This window comes from Rhinolophus hipposideros (genome assembly GCF_964194185.1).
Source record: "Rhinolophus hipposideros genome assembly, chromosome: 18".
Lineage (NCBI taxonomy): Eukaryota > Metazoa > Chordata > Mammalia > Chiroptera > Rhinolophidae > Rhinolophus > Rhinolophus hipposideros.
Window position 1 is genome coordinate 48,403,729 of NC_138064.1, and position 22,360 is coordinate 48,426,088.

The 22,360-nt window shown below is 43.5% G+C and overlaps 1 long non-coding RNA gene across 1 annotated transcript; it reads right to left on the reverse strand.

Annotated features, from left to right (window-relative positions):
- Positions 1 to 9,115: 9,115 nt before the first annotated feature.
- Positions 9,116 to 17,557, reverse strand: LOC308510552. The gene is made up of 3 exons (XR_013995367.1): positions 17,411 to 17,557; positions 13,878 to 13,976; positions 9,116 to 10,042 (listed from the first exon to the last, which is right to left on the reverse strand). It is a non-coding gene; the product is annotated as an uncharacterized lncRNA (long non-coding RNA).
- Positions 17,558 to 22,360: the final 4,803 nt, after the last annotated feature.

A 22,360-nucleotide genomic window follows, 5' to 3' on the forward strand; every position in this document is an offset into this window, starting at 1 on the left:
CAGCTCAGCTCCAAGTCCAGTTGTCATTTTTCATTCTTTAGGAGCAGGGGGAGCAGCCCACCATCGCACTCTAACCGACTGAGCCATCTGGCCGCCCCTCTGGAAGCTCAGCAGCAGCTCGTTGCCTTCAATCTAGTTGTGGAGGGTGCAGCTCACTGGCCTAGGTGGGAATTGAACCGGCAACCCTGTTGTTCAGAGCTCGCGCTCCAACCAACTGAGCCATCCGGCCAGCCCCATTCTGAGAAGAGCAGATTTTGAGCCCAACATTCCTCTAATTAACTTCCAGCTCAGCATCCGTCTTCCGCCTCCAAGGGACGCCATGCCAGGTTGGGGGGCCCAGTTGAGTTGGGAGGACGTGTAATAAAGTGACTGCACCAGGGGCAGCGTGCAGCACGAGCACAAGAACATGAGACAATTCTCCCCTGGCTCTTAGTAGTAACAGGCTCTATCGTGGTTAATGTTATGTGTCCACTTGGCTGAGCCACAGTGCCCCCTATGCTTGGTCAAATATTATTCTGGATGTTTTGCTGAAGGTGTTTTTGGGTGAGATTTACTTTAAATCAGTGGACTTTGAATAAAGCAGATTGCCCTCCAAAATGGGAGCAAGCGTATCCCATCAGTTGAAGGCCTGAACAGAACGAAAGGCTGACCTCCCTGCAGCAAGAGGGAATTCTGCCAGCGGGGGGATGCCCTTTGGTCTTGAACTGCAACATGGGCTCTTCCTGGCTTGCCAGCAGAACCTGTTTCCTGAGTCTCCAGCCTACCGGCCTCCCATCAGACTTGGACTTACCAAGCCTCCACAATGGCAGAAGCCAATTTTACAAAATAAGTCTTTTTCTCTTTCTTTACACACAATGTGAAGGAGACAAACCACCTTCTAGTTCTGTTTCTCTGGAGAGCCCTGCCTAATACAGGCCCGTATTTCTCCCTCTTCAGCAGTGACACTTGGAGCAGAAGGGAAGTATAGCACTGACCTCACCAAAAGGAGACTAGACCACAGCAAACCAGGGACAGGAGCTCCTGGAGTAGGAGCTGAGGCCTCAGTGGGCCAGCTTAGTAAGTACAACTGGTGGAGAGCCATGTGAGAAAACGATGCCTCCAACTAGAAGAGGGCTTGAGAGCTACCCACCGCTGGTGTAGTTTGGCGAACCATGGGTTCACTAAAATACTGAGGCAAGTCGTGCCTGCCAAGTCCAAGCCTTCCTGTAGAACGTGCTTCTTGTAGGGAGGGTCAGGCCCAGGTGGGCTCTCCAGGCTTGGAAGGGTCGTTTCAAATTTCTGTTCTTTGTGGACAAAGCTAATCAAATATGCATTAGGCAGGCACAGCAACAGACAGCTCCACAGTCAATTTCTTGAGTAGCTATCAGACCTGAGAAGCTGGCCTTTGAAGCTCCCCTAACAAATAACAAAGAGCAGTTCCTGAGCGTCCTGATGCATGTGGGGGACTGCTTGGCAGTCAACAGGGGCTCACATCCTGAAATAAAGAAGTAACATCCTCTTGGCCACACTTATTGCAAATGATAAACTTCTTTGAAACATATAGCCATGTGTATACTCTGAAACAAGAGTCATGCTGGTAATAAGATGGAAGGAGAAAGAGGGCTTGATATTTAGGAGAAAAGGACAGGAAATCCCTGTGAGTAGTATTGCATAAGAGAAAGTATGGAGGAGGAAATGAAGAGGCAGGGGGCAAAGCAAAGGCCAAGGTCAACAGAAATAGGAAAATCAGTCAGAAAGCACAGTGCCCGTCCCACCGTGCCCCAAAACGTGAGCAAAGATGGGACAGCGAGTGTTCTTGCCTCTGAGTCTCTGCAGCGTGCATTGTCCACACGGCTGCTTTGGCACATGGCATTGTTTTCTGGAATCATAAGCACTTCTGTACAACTGTCCTGACTCTGCAGTTAAATTTAAAGGCAGACATATTTTTTTTTTGGAATAACATATCCTTAGTGGAAGAAATATGAGCCAGACTGGGTAAAAAGCACAAAAAAAATTAATACAGAGAAGGTGGTCCTTATGAAATAATTGTAAGTACTGGAGCAACAGGCATCCAGGCCGGGGCCTCTGGAAGGACAACCTGAAAACCATAGAACTGGACCCCCTCCGCCCGCCCTGAGCTACAACCTTTGCCCAGATTAGGAGAGTGAGGGGTCAGGGAGCGCATGAAGGCACTGTAGTTGGTGTACATGAGAAATACAGTGGTCAGGCTCAGGGACTACTGTGGCCATTCACATGGAGCTTGGCCAAGGAGCCGAACCAAGAGGGCCAATGGCCTCCACCTTACTTCCGCCTTCTGAAACTCGCACGATCAGTGACTTGTACATCCACAACTATAAGAAAGACTAGGAGATGTAATTTTAAGCTTTCCAGCCTCTGAAACACAGAAAGGCACCCAGCAAGATGTAGGAATGAATACGCACTGCCAATCGATTTCCAGTACAAGTAGTGATTATAACTGGGCTGTTATCCTTGCCCTGTCTCAGGGGTAACCTTATGCTGGGCCTGTTCAGCCCTACCCAAGATCAAGTACAAGGCTAATTCTCCCTTCCCTACCATCCTACCTGCCATGCCATTAGAGGTCCAGCCCCACCACTGCCCCGCCTCCTTCTCAAAGGCTGACGAGCATCCCAGGATGTTGCAAGGAGGGATTGTCCATGTGGAATAGAGAGACAGAGACCCAGCAATTTCTCCTGCCTGGCAGGCAATGGAGAGAGACTGGTCGCTGTCAAGTGTATGTCGTCACCAGACACCTGCCAGAAGGCAGCTGACATAGCCCTTCGTCACCGGAAAGTATGGGCTTACCTAGGTGCACGCTGGTATCAAGTCCAGACCTCTCTCCTGGCCCCACCACCTCTCTCTCATCCCTTCCCTGCTAGCTCCCTCATCCCTCAGCCTGGGGAATGCTGTCCCAATCTGGGTAAGGAGCTTTGCTTTGACTTCTGTTTTCTCTGAAATCTGTTGCCTATTAGTCTTCGCCAGTACCCTAAGGGCCTAGACCGATGGTTTGCAAGTGTTGCCTGCACCTGAGACACCTGGAGAGCTTGTTAAGACAAGGACTTCTAGGCCTCATCCTCAGAACCGATGGTTCAGTAGGTCCAGGGTGGGGCCCAAAAATTTGTCTTTCTAACAAATACCGAAGTGTTGCTGGTGCTATGGGCCTGAGGGCTGCACTTTGAGAACCACTGGCCCAGGTTTTTGAAACTCCAAAGCTCTGTGCTTTCTGCTCTCAAGTCCTGCCCCTTAGATATAAGCAAAGAATGGCTTCTCTGTTAAAATGGGGAGATGGGGCGAGGAGAGAAAAGAAATCTGGGAGACAAAGAAACCAATATTTCAAAAACATCAAAGAATCCCACCACTCAGTAATAATAACGTAACCCCTTTGTAATGCTTTTAATGTTTGGAAGAGTGGTGCTTAAGTACTTGAAAAACATTTTTATTGGATGCTACAAAATAATTTTTCCTTTTCCCCTTCAGTCTTCTATCTGTCCCTACCAAGTACATCTTAGCGGACAAATGGGAACAAGTCCTTCCACATCTTCATACTCTTGTGTTATTTTGCATTCCCAGCCCCTAGGACACAGACCTTTGGAAGGAGACCCTCACCGCCATGGGTATATCTATATGGTAAATGACAGTCTCTCGGCCAAAGTTTTATGAGGTACATCACCCCTGTAGAGGCTACAGGGCCATTGTTTCCACCCAGGGGGCTCCTTCCCTGTATGTGTATTAATTCTGGGACATTCTTTTTGAAAGTGAACTTGATGAAAACTTATGGTTTCACCCCAAAATATCCCACAAAATTCCCAGCAAACCCCAAATCATGTAGGTTATATGACAAGGCTTGTTATTCTTGGCAGAAATAGTCTTATTCTGGCAGTAAATTTCTAAGAACATAATGAAAGTGCTTTTTAACATCCTGTTTTGTACTCCTTTTGTTGACTTTTGAGCATTTCTTATCAAGCAAGGAGTTACACAAGATTTGAAAGTTGCCTAACATTTATTTTACTGGTAGTTTTAATCGGTTCCTTTCCTATGTTGTTGTGCACATTTGTCTGCTTTTAACTTTAAACTCAGGGATTGAAGTGCCATGAATCACTCTGAGATTGGCCCAGAAACCATGTGGGTCTGGGTGACAGTCTCCTAGAGCAATCTGCAAAGCTCTAGGAGCTCTATAGCTCGTTGCAGGCTATAAAGGTCAAACATTGTCCATTGTCAGTGGGTAGATATATGGAATGAACCTAGGAGTATGGATTTCTGTGATAATTGGTCCTTGCACTTCTTCCTGAACCAAACATTTCAGATCCCTGTGTCTTTCTAGGAGTCTTCAAAGACTTCCATTTTTCATTTCCCAGGAAAGCCAATCTGGTGCAAGGGTTAGGAGTATGGATTCTAGAAGTGGACAGCCTTACCCAAAACCTAGTTCTGTCTCTTCTTAGCTGTGAGACATTAGGCGAAGTACTCAACCTCTCTATGGCTCAGTTTCCTTATAAAATGAGGGTGCTAAAGCACCTACTTCAAAGGGTGGTTGTGTGGATTGACTAAGTTACTACATACGAAGTGCTTACTTAGAGCAGGCTCTGGTATGTAGTAAATGCTCAATGCAAGTTTCTATTCTTATCATGCACTTGCTCATATTATAGTGTAAATTAGGTCATGACATGAGACTGTATCTATCAATGAACATCCTTCTGACTTCCAGACTGGCAATGGACTCACAAAGTCCTGGTTCTTGCCAGAGATGGGTGGTAGCAGCAATTCCTCCAGAACAATTTGCTCCTTGTAAGCAACATTTACCATCCACTTAGTTAAGTTTCTTTGCTGCTCCATGTCAGAGATTGAAACAGAGGCAAGAGTCACAGGCTTTAGCAATCTAGCTTGCCCTCAAAAGCCCTAATGCAAAACATAGCCTTCCTTGTTTCCAGCCTACTCAGGCTGACACAGGAGCTGTTAAAACTTAGTCTTCCTGCTGCCATTACCTAGCTGTGTGACAGGGGACATTACTGCACTTCTCTGAGCTTCAGTTGAAAAAAATGCAAGGCTTGGGCCAGAACCCTAATATGTGGGGCTTCCTAGATCCAGGAAGACCTCAGGCCTCAGCTGATGGATGACTGCACTCTGGTGATAAGTTTGATCATTGCCACCAAGCCATATGTGCTGGAGGTGAAACCACCGGAAGGGGAGAAAGCATCGATAGGAGAGGCAGGGATGACAACCAGTTTTCAAAGGCTGGCATCCAGAGCCTGCAGGGAGTCGGCGTTGTTGAGAGTCTGCACAACCCCAGAGGTTGCCCCACTCAGCAGGCACACTGTGGGAGGGGACAGCAAGCAGGCAGCGTGAGCGCTGGGTCCTGGGCTCCTGGTTGCGTAGTCACCTGGTGTGATGTGATTAATGACAAGAAATATATATTTGATCTTTGTCCCCTGTCCAGGCACAGAGCTCCAAAACCCTTGGAGTTTCCTAAGTGATGGGATAAAGATGTCTTTTGTCGTGTTAATGAGGTTATTTTTGGACCCCAGGGTAAGGATAGGACTGGTTGCCAGGAGAACCCTCTAACCACAGGGTTGGAATTTCAGACCCACCCCTGTGACCTAAGAGGAAGGAAAAGCTGCTGGAGATTGAGTTTAACCACCGATAGCCAACAATTTAATCAACCATGCTTAAGTATAGAAGCCTCCATCAAAAGGACAGGGTTTAGAGAGCTTCCTGGTTGGTGACAGGTGGAGATTTGAGGAGAATGGCACTCTTGGAGAGGGTATGGAAGTTCCATACCCTTTCCTCATCTCTTGCCCTGTGCAACTCTTTCATCTGGCTGTTCCTGAGTTACATAATAATGGTAAGGAGAACGTTTCTGAGTACTCTGAGGCTCTCTAGCAAATTAATGGAACCCAAGAAAGGTGGTTGTTGGAACCTCCAATCTATTGCCAGTTGGTCAGAAGCACGGGTGACAGTCTGTACTTGAGATGGCATCTTAAGTTGTGTATATGTGTGTGGGGAGGGGTGCATTCTAGTAGGACTGAGCCCGTGACCTGTGGGATCTGACACCATCTCCAGGCACACAGTGTCAGAATCGAGCTGAATTGTAGGACACCTACATGGAGTCTGACAATTGCTTGGTGTGAGGACAAAACCCCACACGTTGGAATTGGGAGCAGAAATATACCTGACATTAAAAAGATCTCGGTTCAAATTATAGCTGTGCTATTTATTCTTTGGGTGACCTTGAGCAAGTCCCTTAACCTCTTCCAGCATCGCTTTCTCCAAGGGTGGTCATCATTGTTGAATAAGTTGAAGTACATCAAGCACCTGAGACATTTTGTGGGCCAGACTAATCTCTTGTTGTTATCACCTACATTTTTGCAGCATCAGCTGTGGGAAAGATGGAGACAGGAGGACGAACTTGGCCAGCTGGGCTGGCTCTGGAAAAAGTAACCAGGTGGGCTTGGTAGAAAAGGCAGACTAGAATCTCGTTCAGGAAATTATCGCTATCTTCAGGGTGCAAAATATGCAGGGGAATGACTGTGTCTAGATGGTGGACAAAAGTCATGAAGGAGTCATGGCTCATGAGCAACTGACTTATTCCCTGTACAGTCCCAGCCAGTGGGGGCTGTGGAGGGGGGATAGGAAGGCATATAGCTGGCCAAGAGCAAGGCAGTAATTGAGCCTCAGCTAAGGGGCAGCTCTTTGTCCTAATGAGGAAAAGTGAGGCACAAGGGCAGCGTAATGGTCTAGGTCACTGCAGGGCGGATGTCAAATAGAGGAAGCAAGGGAAGGACAAGCCGTGGCGTGGAAGACCTTGCGGGCTCTCAGAGCTCTGCTGCCGCCCAGGAGAGCATTGCAGGGCCAACAAATCATGGGACCAGTGACCCCAGCTCCCACCACAGCTCCTAGCAGTGCAATCATCTGGTGTCCAAGGAGGCAAGTGGTCAGAACATGGCAATCTGAGGGAGGATGGAGTAAGGTGATCATTCTTCAGCAAGAACAGCGCCTGAGATGGGAAGAAAGACTTCTCTGACCCACCTAGGATGCACATGGACTTGGTTCTGGGAGAAGACAGCTCCTGGGTCTATCCCAGCTGTCTACTCAGTTGTTTAACAACTGCTAAAGGAAAACGAAATGGGAAGGCTGGAGTGCAAGAATAAATAAAATGACTTGGCCTGCAGATTTAGTGGAATTTCCCCAAATAGCTTACCAAATATGAAATGTTTTAGGCTCAGATTGAGATTCCCCCGCCCCCTTTTAAATTTAGAAGCAATCCTGAATACTTGGACCCTGTTCTGAACTGAGTTCCAGAAGTCTGGAAGTTTATAATTCAAATTTTCTGTCATTTTTCCCCCCTACTCAATTGTTTGCTGTTGTGCACTACTCATATGAGGGGAAAAAATCAGTATCTGGGATAGGTGGCAGTTTTCCTTCATTTCTCAGTGTTTCTACCTGCTTGTGAGATACTTACTTTAGCATCTCTTTATGGTACACTTCAAATATCTATTGCTCCTCTATAAACCGCTACATGACTTGGGCCTCAGCTTTGTTGAGCTGATGGAGCACTCTTGTTTATGCTGTGAGCCCAGTGTCTCCATATAAGGCCCAGTTGCGTGCTATCAGATTTCATCCACACCTCTACTTTGAAACAAGTTCCTTTAAGGAATTAGCTGTCTCCTTGCTAATGAAATTATTAACAGCAGCAACAACTATTTCTCTTTAGCTTTTTGAAGAAACAATGCTTTTAAAAAGTCTCTGGTTTGAAAAATGAGAGAAGCTGGTTCATATCTTTATAAATTAAAATCTTTTCAGTGTGGGTTATAGACTTGGGTTTTTTAGCTGAGTTCATGGTCATCATGTAGATTTTTCAAAAATGATTTATCATATTTCTTATAGTATATCTGAAATATCTTCCAACTCCATGTAGCACAAAAATTTCAACTTAGGTATAAGATCTGAGAACATGGTTTGGGAACAAATGGGTACAGATTATTTCTTTTGTGGAGTTCATCAAAGCTTGTTTTAAAAATATTGTGCTATTAAACAGTGGTTTTTGGAGTGATCGTTATATGGGCTTAAAGTTGTATATAAATAAGTAATTAGAACATATTTTCATGAAAATGTATTTTCATGAAAAATCTATTATAGATTTCATTTTATTACCTATTAATGGAATACAAAATGTTCTCCGCAGTTATTTTGGCTTCAAGTTAGCTTTCTGTCTTCATGATCTTTATTAGATTTAACTGGCTTACCAGCTAGAAAAGACTCCATTCTAGCTATAATTTATTGGTTTCACATTTGCTGAATCAGAAGCTTTTATAAAAGCCTATTCTGTTGGGTAAATAATGTCTTGATCTCAACTTGAGACTTTGTCATGATAAAGAAATTCCCTTTTGATTCTATTATAAAGTAAATTTGGTACATTTATTCTCAGTTATGGAGTTTTATTTGCAGATGATTTAAAAGTGAATGAGAGGGTAGCCACTTAGCTCAGTTGGTTAGAGCGTGGTGCTTGTAGCACCAAGGTTGCCGGTTCGATCGCCACATGGGCCACTGTGAGCTGCGCCCTCCTTACACATGAATGAGAAAGAAATGTTTTCAAACATTGAATAGAGTAAATGAAAATTGTTTCTTTACATTGTCATGAAAATATGTTTAAAATAGTAATATTACCAGACCAATGATGAGAGTTGTGTCACAACCCAGATATGATAATTGATTTTATTCTGTGCTCCTGAGGTGTATGTTTAAAATAGCATAGACACATATTATAAAGGAGAGGATCCTAAATTGTGTGTACACTTGTATGTGTATCCAGCAGTCAGGAAGTAATATTTTGGGCACCACAAATCTGAGAAATTTTTAAGATGTAAAATTATTATTGTAGAGATGCCAGAAAGAGGGAAAGGAAAGGAAAAAGTGAGCGGAAAAATCCTGATAGTATTATTCTTTCTGTTCAGTGTTGGTAAAATGGTAAAAAGATGTTTGTATTACATGCAACTAAAAATGACCAATTAAAGTGTGGAAAAAGTGTTCCTTTGCATAGCCAAATGCTAGGCAGGGAAATATAATGTCACCAGAAATTACTACAGCAAGTTTCAGTAAAGGATTGCAGAACAATAAGGCCTTGTTAATCTCATACTGATTTATTCAAACAGTGTATAATTCAAAGCAATTGCTGCTCCCCAGGCAGGAATTTACAATTGCTACATTTGAAGGGTGGATAATGTGTCATTCCAAGGGGAAATCAGATCTGGAAAGGGCCTCGTGGTTAGAGAACCTCATAGGTCCCCAACCAGCTCCAAAGCAGGCCAACTAAAACAAAATGACTTGAGAACCACCCTGTGAAATCAGTCTGCCTGAACTGAGCTATATTTCCCTTGCTTCTCTCCTGCCTTTTTGGTGGATGACAAAATGTCCCCAGAGTAAGGCGCAAGGGAGGAAGGCAGAGAAACTCAAGTCCTGGATAAGCTATCATGTAGAAAGTGACCCCCGCGCCCCAAGGCAAGGGCTTACAAGTTCATTCCAGAGAACTCCATCTTCCCTATATGGATGGTATGTATATTTAGTAATGATGGTGAATACAGAGCATTCTCCCTTTGCATAAAAACAGTGGACGACAGTCAGACATGAGTCATCTGTAAGCGGAGGCGTGAATCACAATGTATTTTGAACACTTTTGGTCAATAATCCTTCAGAGAACAATCGTCCAGTTTTATGTTGTTAGTTACGTGGCATTAAACGTAAACAGCTTAAAATTCCATGATTTTTAAAAACTCAGCTTTGATTCCAATGATTGATTGATCCAGGCTTCCAGGGATACCAAGCTATGTCAGTCACCTGTAGTTTGTTCTGTTCAACCACAGGGACAAAAGTGAACACGTATACCTTGCAGGCTGAAGCACAGAAGAACAGGTGTGAATTTTCCACGCATTCTCTTCCTCTACTGGCAGGATGGTGGCCTAAGACTACAGTAACACAGCTCCCAATCTGTCAGTCTCTGACAACCAGGGTTCTTGAACAGGATTCCCTTGTCTCTACCTCCCATTCCACAACCAACCTGCATCAGACACACAATGAAAGCAAGGATAAACTTGTATTAAGCCAAGATTCGGGCTTAATTTGTTACTACAGCATGGGCAAATACAACCGCTATTCTAGATGTTTCTGTAAAACAGGAAACTCCATATGGAAAAAGGATAAGCAATCTGAGTTAATGTGGTCCTTGAATGAGCCACTGAGGCTCTGCCAGGTAGCCTTTGTGTCCTGTGCCCCCAAAGTTATTCTCCATCAGTTGCCACTCTTCCTTCAGGGAGTGGTAAAGGATCAGGTGACAAAGCCCTGGGCATTTGGACATTACTATCTGACAGTTCCCCACTGCTGGTTTCCCTTCTTATTCACCATCCTCCTCGAGATTTCAGGCTTGCTGAAGAAACATACGGTAAAAATCAGTGAAATTATTCATTGTGGTTTTCATTTGAGTGAACTAGTTTCCGCTTCTAAGAAGGATCTTAACAAAACAGGAAGTTTTTCTTGGATCTAGAAATGGAACTCTGCCTTCTGACATTCGTTTTTACCAACTTCTACAAATCTGTTTTCCTACTTCCCTGTCAGAGGGTGGGGCAAGTAGAAGAAACTAGATAAAACCAGAAAATGCTGATTAGTTCAGTAATAGAGTTAGGGCTGATTCTGTTTGGAATGGAGAGGGGGAGAGTCAAATGGCAGTCTGACTAGGCCAGACCATATCCTGTCATCTGACCACTTTATCTCCTACTTCTCCCAATTTGGCCTTGGAAAACAGGGGTGAGGGCCAAGAAACATTATGATAGTTGGTAGCCACTCCTTGATAGTAACTCTTGACGTGTATATGCCAGCTGATATTCCTCAAAACATTTTGATATGCACCATCCATGAGAGTCCAGGAAGGAATACTTGATTCTCCTGTCTTATCATGGGGATTAAGAAAATCAAATGTATTTAATTTCCGTTTTATGGTAGAGAAATGGAAACACTAAGAATTTACTTGCTAGGGTCACACAGCACAGGGATCAACTAATAGATGAAACTAAAATACAAATCTCTCAGTTTCTATTTTCCTTCAATTGTGTGACAGGTTAAAGTCCTTTCCCCACCCCACACAATAATAGAGACCATTTATCATCACTACCATCATGTAATGTAAATTACCACCCTGGGAGTCTGTGTTATTTATGTCTGCATTTGTATTAGGCAAGTTTATCAGGAAAGACGTCAGAATCCTAACGAGATTATCACCAAGGGATGGAGTATCATGATGTTAATTCTTAAGTTCTTACTGATTTGTATTTTCTATTTCTTCCCCCAGAATAAGCATGTATGATGTGATCTAAAAATAATAGAGGGGGTAAAACTGCCTCTAGTTTTCAATTTTTTCTGTACATAAGGAATTCAGCCGGCTTTTAGCTCAGCACTTTGAATTATTAAGTAGGTTTGGAGTAGAAAACCAAAGGAAGGGAATCGTTGAAGAAATTGCGAACTATTCTCCAGTCCATTCTTTTCTTATATAATAGAATTTCTAGCTAGACACACAGTCACCCAGTTTCCCAGCCTCCCTTGCAGCTAGATGTGGCCCAGTTGGGAGAAGTGATATATGTAAGGGCAATATCTGGATTGGGATTGTTGTCCTTAAAGGAGAATGTCTTCACTTCTTCATTTCTGCTGGAATGTAGATACAAAGGTTGGAGCTGGAGCAGCTATATTGGACTATAAAATGGAAGCCATGTATTGAGGATGGCAGTAAGAGAAAGTAACTGGATCCCTGACACTAAGGAACTGACACTGTATTTTGACATCTCTTTGTGAGTTGTTGAACCCATATCCTAAATAATATCAGATCTAAACATTTAGTAGAACAGTGTCCCTGAAAATGAATGTGCTCTTTGGAAAGAATATACAAGTGAGGCAGCCAAACTTTCTTTTGTTTGTGGGCACAGGGACCCAATTCTACCTCAGTTATCAACAGTGAGTACTTAATCTACGTCATGTTACATAATAGGGATGGTGAAGAAACTGCCAAAATTAATCTGGTATTTTTAGCGGGTCAGGTATATTTGGGCTCTTAGTTTCCAACTCTTTCTGCCTGACACTGACCAACCCCCTCTACCTCCCCCTTTCCCAAGACATAATTCAAAATTTGTGCATATTCTGCCAAGGGTTTTGTGTAGGAGAGCTGCCCAAATGAGCCTTCTTGCCATCTAACCTCTCAGGTAATGTGGTTAATTACAGGCCATATCTGGCACTTAGTATGAATTCAAATGAATTATTGAGAATTATAATTATCCATGTATTAACACAGTTAAGATTTGTGTTTATAAGTTAAGATGACTAAGGTTAAACCATGAAGCAACAACTTCTTCACAGAAATTCTAGGCTTTTTAGATGGCTCTTAGGAGAACAAAATATGTTTACCTTCTGAGCTGAGTTGCTCATTGGCCAGATTCCTGCCATAGACTCTAGTCTGTGATCTTCCTGGATCATGCTAAGTCCCTTCATAATCCATTATGACACCAGAATGTCATAATTTAAAGAGAGGTTGGTGAAGCCTGCCTAATACAAGTTAATTAGCAGCTCTGATTACTCATGGAAACTTGTAACCCATCCAAGCTCCTTCCAGATTAAAATAATACCTGAAATGGTGGATGTATTTCATGGTTGTGTTTGAGAATTCCCTCACTACTTCCAAGGTTATTCTCTGATACCATGGTCAAGGTACTTTGTATGATTTCATTTTCCCTGTTTTTCAAATCAGGAATCTGTCACACAACATCAGGATTTAAACCTTCCCCTGAGGCCAAAGCCCATTTTGTTTAGAGCTCTCACTAAGCAGACTTGGTCCAGAAGCATCTTCACTGAGTAGCTTTGTTATTTGCTGTAAACAGGTGTAAATTCCCAGAACCCCAGACACACCCATATAAAAATGGTAATTACTAAAAAGGCCTCATAAAACCAAATGTAAATGAACGGTGAATTGAAGGCCCACTGGAATTCTCTGCCTCTGGATCGCCTCCACTAGCAGATAATTGAGAACTGACAAGATTTAATTTTTCTTAAATTATATTCAGTCAGGTCTCTCAAATCTTACTCCTTTTGTCATTTTGTGGAAATTCTCAATTGTGAGGAAAGTGATGGTTGATTCTATGCATCAAGCTGCTTTTCAAATGTGAAGTCTGTTTTGCTAAAGGAGAAACTGAGGCTCATTTAAGTAAACAATTTCTCCAGGCCCTCAAGTTTTGCTGAAACTCTTGCAGACATACAAATGGGAAACTCTGTTGTTAATGCTTATTTCTTTCTAAAAGTTCCAGAAACCATAGCTTCTGGTTAAGTGCCCTGCTGGAACAGCAGGCTTTAGAAAAAACAAGAAAAATCCCACTGGGATGAAAGAAGCTCATTTGTTTTCAAGTTGTGGCCCTTCCACCCTCTGGGCGGCCCCTCCCCCATGCCTGTGTCTGCGTCTGTGATTTACAATCTTCCACCCACACAAGCCTTGGCATTCACTGGGAATCTACGATGAGGTTAAGGTGTAAACCTAAAGGAAGCTTTTAAGGACTAGAGATATTGAGGGTAGGGGGCAGGAGGGCGAGAGTTAAAGAGAGGAAAAGCAATTAGGCGACCCCATGGTTGGCATAATCAATGAACACAGGGGGGCGGGGAAGGCCGGCTGATGGGAGGACTGCTGAACGTGGTTCTGCCACTAAGATAGTGCCTTCTGTTCTGTGGCACGGCGTCCAGTGGGAGAGCTCGCAGCCCCAGGCGCTGTTAGCAGGATGGCCCGCATGTGAACACCCTCCCCCTTTGTCAAGATTTCTTTTATGCGCTTGCACAGCCAGGTCTGTGTTCCCAGGAAGGCTTGGGCTTACCCCTGCGGGGTAAATAGCAGCTGCACTCTTTTGCCAGAAAAGAACTTGCTGCTCCGGCTTGGAGGTTCAGTGGATGACGAGATGAGTGCAAAAACTTTTCTGGAAGAGAAAAGGAGATAACATTATGGGCCACCTTTTGAAAACTGCAAGGTGCCAAGCCAAAGTGAGCTATCATGGTTCTAATAATTATCATTATGGTAGGTGGAAGCCTCAGAACTGCTAGCTTAGTTCCTGAAAGGACTTGCAGGATTCTCCTTACACCTCTGAAGACTGCAAAACTCTAAATTCTCCCTTGGAAAAGGTTTCTGATGCAGTGTGGAGGCTGTGGGCCCTAGAGGCTGACTCAGGTTGGAAATCTGTCTCTAACACTTATCTGGGTGACCTAGTGCAATTTTCTCTGGAAAAGGGGGATAATATGCTCTATCGTACATGATTGTGGTTTTGAGAGTTACCGTGTTTCCCCCAAAATAAGACCTAGCCAGACCATCAGCTCTAACGTGTCTTTTGGAGCAAAAATTAATGAGACCAGGTATAATATAATACCACGTCTTATATAAGACCGCGTCTTATGTTAATTTTTGCTCCAAAAGACACATTAGAGCCGATGGTCCGGCTAGGTCTTATTTTCGGGGAAACATTGGAGAGGCTTGATTATAGAGGCTGGTAGCTCTTTATGAGAAAATTAATCTGGTTTAGCACTAAGACAGTGGAAGGGAAGGAGAAACAATACTGACACATCTAACATAAAACACAGGAAAAATAAGCATGGGGACATTTTCTATAGACTGGATTAACCAAAGACTCCAGAGGTACTCAGGGGTCAGAAGTACCTAATACTTTCTTCAGGCGCTGGGTTCTTGGGGAGCCCAGAGGCTAGTGATGGTAAGCATCAAAGCCCATGTTTATCAGGCAGGACAGTGTCCTAGAATATCTGGAGAGAGAAGGTATCTCTTGGATTGTGTCAGAGGAAATAAATTTTAACTGTATAACCTAAGCAATGCTGGAATTAGGTAAGGCTGGATGAGAACGTGGAACCTACTACTCTCATTGATTTGTAAATCCTGATTCACATGGGTTCCACAGAGTTAATCATCTTCTTTCACACTTGTACACTGCTAAGACAAATACTGTCCACAGCCTGTTGAGAAACAACACTCATCCAGAAAAAGGAATTTGGAGCCTCAATTTTTAGACTAATTATTTTTCCAATCATTTTGCATCTTCTATATCTAAGATCTACCATATAACCATTTACAAAGAGCACTAAAAGAAGACAAGTAAGGCTTAAGGGTGTGCAATTACAGACACCATGAAGGAAGCAAAGAAGTGTAACATGCTTCCAGACTTCAGAGTTGGCATGAGTTGACTCAATGAAATGGGACCAAACATTAAAATCATACCTAGGCTTCTATTCTTTATTTTTTTCAGCAACTCTTTTTTTTTCCCCCCAAACATTCTTCCCATTCCCCAAATAGCAGAGTATGGCACCTGAGTCAAGATTGATTATTGTCTTCAACCATGTTTAGTATTGACTGGATCTCTTTACATGTAAAAAATAGCTAGCAATTATTGAGCTCCTATTTATGTGCAGGAAATCCACATTATATGTATTATTTAACTCATTTAGTCCAAACAGGAACCCTACACAGTTCATACGTGCAAATTGATCCTCATTGTACAGATGAGGAAATGGGAGCCTAGAGATTAAGGAACTAATTTCCATAGCTAGGAAATCATGGGCAGGTGCAGAGAGGGTCTTTTGGATATCAGGAAGCAAGATCAATCACACTGGGAAGGTGGACTGAAATTTACATTTTATCCTCTTCCAGTTAAGCTCTGTAAAGATAACTATGCCTTTTGTCATTAAAAAGTAATACACTAGAGGGCGCCAAATACACAAACTGTGACTTTTAAAACTGTTCTGATAATGCAGTTCCCACACTGTGGTACAAGATACATAATCAGTAATGGATTCTAGCCAAAGGGCCCTCCCAAAGAGTATGACGCAGTTTATGATAATTAAGAGGCTCTATTTCTGTCCCCTCAATTAAAAAAAAGAACCTCATGCTTTATATTGAGCAATTCAAAGTTAGTCTCTACTTGATACTGATGTTCTTCAAAGTGCCTTTCAGCTAGGTGTTTCTCTTTGCTGAGTGGCGAAGGGAAACAGTAGAGTAACAAAAAATTGCACTGAGATATATTTTCTTTTAAATTTTATTTGGCAAAATAAAACACGCACATTTTAAAAAGAAAAACTCATATCCAAGAGCTTTAAAAGGAACAAGACCTCATTCTCAACCTTAAATTCAAGAGGCAACATCTTTTATAGTTAATGCCAAATTTCTAAATGTTTATAGTTCTTTTTTGATTTATCGAACTGACATTTGTTTTTCTCTATGAAAATTGAGTTAGCTAACAGAATATCCATCTTATGTCACAGTTTACAAAATAACTTATTTTTCCACTATTACAAGAGCAATGTATCATTGTAGAACATTTTAAAAATAGAAATAAAGAGGAAATTAACATTTTGATGCATATCCTGACACACATTTTTACACTGTATAAAGTATAAAATGCTTTTTCCATGTCATTATTCTCCCATTTCCTTTTCTGTTTGTTTTTATTATAGTATAACTTACATAAAAGTTAGATGTTCTAAAGTTTAAGGAACCTCCAGCTGTTCAACTGGTGTTGGCATCAGATAATTTCATTCCATAGTGGGAATTGTGGTGTTTGATGCTGTCAGTCAATTTCAGTTATGGGCCAGTGAGAATAGGCAGTTTTTGAAGGGGCAAGGGCTTAAGATTCCTGCAGGGATTGCAGAAATCGACAGAAACAGGTTAACAACTCAGCCTGGAAAGCAAAGGTCTAATTATTCTTCATCTTCTCAAGACTCAGTGGGTTATGAATCAGTCACAAGTTTGGAGTTTATCCAGTTTTTTTGGTGGGGGATAACTCTTTTGTATGTTTAGCATTCTCTTACAAATTATCTAAAGAAGCAGAGACAACAGTCATCAGAGCAACTGAAAAGCAAATTTAGCACCTCTCTTTTGCTCTTTTTATAAGACTTGCCTCTGCTCCCCATCCGCACCTGGTTCCACACCAGAAGCCAAGTATGTGGGAAGCATGGCCTGCTGTCACGTTCATTTTAGGCTGCTGCCTAAGCGTGGCCCACCTCTTCATTCCGTGAAATAAAATCACAGGAAACAGAATACTCATCCAGTACAAAGCTCTGCAAAAAGGGACGAGCCAAGTTGAATAAAAGCAGGAACTTCGTTAGGAACTAGGAGGCTGGGTGATGGCAAACACGCTCAGGAGATGTCAAACAACACTCAGCTCTTTTAGGTGAGAGAAGGCCATTCCCTTGGGGACCGAGAATCGAAAACACTTCAAACACGTAACCAACTGACATGGCACTGAGCAAACAGGTGCTCGGGAAATCCATAGAGCTTTTCCTTGTTTTTGACTTAACCTTAATGCCAGAAACTACTCTGTGCCAGGTATTTTTCTAAGGGCTTTAAATTCATTACCTCATTGAATCCATTAACAAAGCGAGAGGCTTAAGAGATTAACGTTTTCAATTTGGACACAGCTGGTAAAGGGTGGGGACGTCAGCATTCACACACAGGGCAGTCCCACGGCGGCCACCGCAGCTCCCGCCCCGCCCCGCCCCCCGCAGAGGGTCACTAATAATGACCAGGCACTTCCTGCCAGCACACAGGACAATGGACGTCCTGGCAGCTACCAGCGTCAGCATTTCCGGGAGATGGCGGCTGCGCCGGGCTCCGCGTCCAAGCTGTGCGTCACGGCCGGTGGTGGCTGGAAGCAGCATCGCACCGTTTTTCTGAGGAAACCAGGGGCAGCTAGCCTGACACGGGGTTAAGTAGGAACGCAGGTACCGACAGAGCCAGAGCTCCGGGCCGGGGCCGCGCACAGCGCGGGCGGAAGCGGGCCTGCGGGGGCCGACGCCGCCCGGACGTGCGGCCGCGGAGGAAGTGCGTCCTCCGGCTCCGCCGACGTGGGGCGGCCCCCGAGCTCCGTCCGCACCCTCCGCTGACCTCGCCGTACTCGCGGCCGCAGCAGCCTGGAGGCTCGACCCTCGGGCCCCCGGCCCCCGGAGAAGCGAGCGCCGCAGCCGAGGCGGCCCGCTCCCGGGGCACGCTTCCCGGCACCGGCCGCGGTTCGGCGCGGCGGACCTGGCCCGCCTGCCGCCCCCGGAGGCCGGGCTCCGCCCTGCACCGCCGGCCGGCCGGCCTCCCCGACGGAAACGCCGGGCCCGGACTCGCTCGGGGAAAGGCCAAGCCGCGAGTTTGCATCTGCGGCGCGGCCGGCCACGGCTCGCTCTTCCTCACGCGGAGCCAATGTCTGCTCGGCGCGGTCGTTCGCGGGGGCAAAAGACCCCCGCGCCGGGGGGGGAGCTCGCAACCAAGAGCTTTCTTCTCTAGTGTGAGGTGGTCGCCGGGCCCTTACTGGGGCCCTCAGGCGTGTCCAGTTATGGTAAACCAGGCGTACATCGTAAGGAACAAAGGGTCAAAACGGGGGTATGGAGCCTCTCTCTTGATTGGACTGGAGCCAATCGAGGCCTTAAGTTCTCGAATGTTTCCTACTAAATTCCTCGTGGCCAAGGAATTTAGAACTGGCTTCTCCTCAGCCACTTCCACGCGCGCTGGTTTCCCCAAGGTCAGCTGAGGGACGTGGGGCGTTACTCCAGCTGGAATAACACCCCCCCCTGAACGGGGTGCTGGGACGACGTCACTTACAGGACATTGCTCACCCTTCCGCGTAAGTGCGGACACTAACATACACGTTCTGAGCGGTCTGACGGATTCGTGGGCCTTAGGGGCTGTCAAAAGGCCATGGCACAACGCTAGTTAAGAATCCGCGTGTTTGGGGTTGAGGAAAGTGACGTTGAGGTCATTTAAGCTTATTTTCTGGGAGCTTGAGACAATCAAAGCTTAATCGTCTTGGCCAGTAAAGTGTGTTCTGGGAAAAGGTACACTCACCACAAGCAGTCCCATTTCAGTAATTAGGCTGTCATGTTGCTTGGCCCTATTTTCCATCTTCTATTGGGAATCGGGTGTTGGTTCTTTATTGCGAATAACTTGGTTCCATGAAAGCATCAGAAAAGGAAGGCTTATGAGCAATCACTAGGTTAACCCATACTTGGGGGGCGTTTTAAAGCTGTATTCCTCATGTTCACAGAACCTGAGTTTTGCACCTGGATTCCCCCTTGACTAGTTCCCACTTGTGGGTGGGTTCACAGGATACCAATGTAACTTGTCAACATTTTTTTTTAAAGCCTTTCAACAAACGGTCGTTTGGGTAGCAGTTATCCGTTTTTGTTAAACCCATTATGTAGATAACTTCCTTTTAGATAAAAATTGTGTTAATGCCTTTGTTTGACTAGGTGAGTCCTCTTCTCCCACAGTTAATCTTTGAAAATGGTATTATTCTCTGACCTACAATTAAATATTTTTATACCATTGCCTTTAATGTAGGTTTCCTGCTCAAAGGAATAGAGAGAGACTGTCAAATCTCAGTCAGATGTGATGCAATCCAGTTCTTCTGTGTTAGCTCAAAATAGCCGTTTTCTCCCCTACCTTTTCCTGAACGTTTCCAGGGTAAATTCATAGCTCCCTCACCCTGCCCCCCCCACAAAAATCCATGATGCTCAAATACTCTTTACAATTGTTCATGCTCTACCGTGTATTTGCATTCCAAAAGGCTTGTTAAAATATTGATCTGGGTTTCATAAAATATCCCACAAGTGAGGAGTCTAGTATTATGGTATCGATTCTTATAATTGTATTTTAAAAGCAGAGACAATTTCTTCACTGCAGTTTCAGTATCTTGAAAAAGGAACATTAATTTGATTACAGTTACCTTTTCAAAATACATATAGGGTTGACTTGATTGACTTGGTAGGTTTGTCATCTGCATGCTAAACAGGCACCATCAGTAATTCTGATTCAGGTTGATCACATTTTAAGGAACACTGGCTTAGAGACATATCAAAAACTTTGTTTGGTCCTAGGCTATCCTGACAACTTGTGTATTTTGTAGAATCAGATGGAAAATACGGAGGCACGGCACCACAGCCACCAAACTGAATGATGTGCAAAAATGCTAATTTGTTTTGGAATTCTTTAAGTTCTATTGTATTATAAAGGAGCAACACAGCGAAATGACATATGCTGGATGGAGAAAAACCTGTTTCACAAATGCTTTGTTATTAAAGGTGTTCAGGCTCAGAGATAATGTATTCCAAGTTTATTAAACCAGTTTAAAGTTCTTCACGTATTTATGATTAAAATTTACAATTCTTTATTACCTTGGTTAATATGTTGACTAAGGGCCTACTTTGAGGCAAAAGTGCTGGAGTTGGCAAACAGCCCTTACAGGTCCAGGACCTGAATCAAGATGTAAAATGAAACCCTGTACTGCAGTCACACCTTGCCAAAATACCTGGTCAAGTGTGTTGGCTACATACATCCAGAGACGCTCCCCAAAGACGTTAGATGGAGACTCTGTTTCATTTATAGCTATGTCCCTCTGTGACAGGCAGCTAGAGTTATTGCTGTCTATACCCAGTGGCACCTCACACCAAGGATCAGTGAATGCCACACAGAAGAACATAGAATCTGATCATATTTGCTGTTTCCTAACAAGTATAAGAATATACTTGCTAAATTTGTGTATTGCCCACAACTGCTAATTTGTTTTACATAAGAAAAAGTTAAGGGAGGAAATTTTTAGAAAGACTGGAGAGCTGAAAGTGAGAAACAAAAGCTTAGGAGGAATAACATGTATTGTACACCTCAAATTTTGTTAAGTGGGTTGATCTCGTGTTTCTTTTACCATGTTAAAAAAAAAAGATAGCATTGGATTTTGTGAACAAAGTAAGTTATTTTTGTAAACTCCCTATTCAGTCTCTCCTGTGAAACTGTAAAATATACATTACTTATTAATGCCTCATGAAATAAATTTTTGGGAAACGTGATTAATTACACAGCCTTGTTTTAAATTTTGGCCTGAGTTTTGCCCAAGATGGGCAGCTTCGTATGGGATGCACTGATGACCAGTGTTTAAGTCTAAATACAGCTTTGGCAATTGCTTTAAAAAATGCTAACACCTCACTGAAGAGTCCATCATCTTAAAAGAAAACCATGACAATGTTTATTATGTGTGATCAACTCTATTAGTAATCAAGTAATAAAAAGTATTTGTAATAATTTGTGATTCCATTGCATTAAAACTTAACTTGTGCCATCTTTAAAGGTTAAGTTTTCCCGGTGAGGAAGCAAATAATCTCTTTCCATTTATTAATGTCACTTATCCTAGAATTCTTTTTTACTACTGAACATGATACAGGCCTTGGTTCACAGGTTAAAATCCTATTAATTTCTGTTTCTTTTAAAAATAAGAGACTTATTACCAACATGAGACTTAAGAGAATGTCGTACAACCAACTACCTAGCACTCGGCAGGTAAGAGACTAAGAAAAACTACTAGAGAAGTATGTACTAACATCTCTGTATTTGCTAGTTGGCTGTGATGTATCTTTTAAAATTCCAATTTCTTCCTATATGTATGTTGCTAAGATGGGGTATAAAGCCCTATACTACTAGTTTAAATATATCAAAAATTTTGTAGAAGGGGCCGGCCCGGTGGTTCAGACGGTTAGAGCTCCATGCTCCTAACTCCGAAGGCTGCCGGTTCGATTCTCACGTAGGCCAGTGGGCTCTCAACCACAAGGATGCCAGTTCAATTCCTGGAGTCCTGCAAGAGATGGTGGGCAGCGCCCCCTGCAACTAACAACGGCAACTGGACCTGGAGCTGAGCTGCGCCCTCCACAACTAAGACTGAAAGGACAACTTGACTTGGAAAACAAAATGTCCTGGAAGTACACACTGTTCCCCAATAAAGTCCTGTTCCCCTTCCCCAATAAAATCTTTTAAAAAAAATTTGCACATGGTATTATAAATTCATGTTACTGATGGCATATTACTCCATCTACTGGCTGTGACGTGTATATGTTATTTGCCTACTCATTACCCAGTGATCTAAGCTGGCTTCGCTCTTTTCTACGTACTGACTGATCACTTGATGACCAGCAGACTTTCTGGCTTACTAGTTGCCATTTGAGCATTTGTTTTTAGAAGTCAGTTCAAAATACTTCTCCTTTAATTGCTCTAGTCCGGGAACCCACAATTGTTTTTCTGTCTAGGGCCACACAGGAAATATTTTAGGCTTTACAGGCCACAGTCTTAGTCACGTTGGGCCCCCCACCCAGCAACCCTTTACAAATGTAAAAACATTTATTACCTCCCAGACTATAAAAACACAGGCTGTTTGTTGTAGTTTGCCCATTCCTATTCTAGTCCTTAATGGGAAAAAGGGTATATAAAGCTCAACTGCATGCATGACCATAGTAACTTAAAAGTGCTGGCTGGATACTCAACTCAACTTGGTCTTCCTCA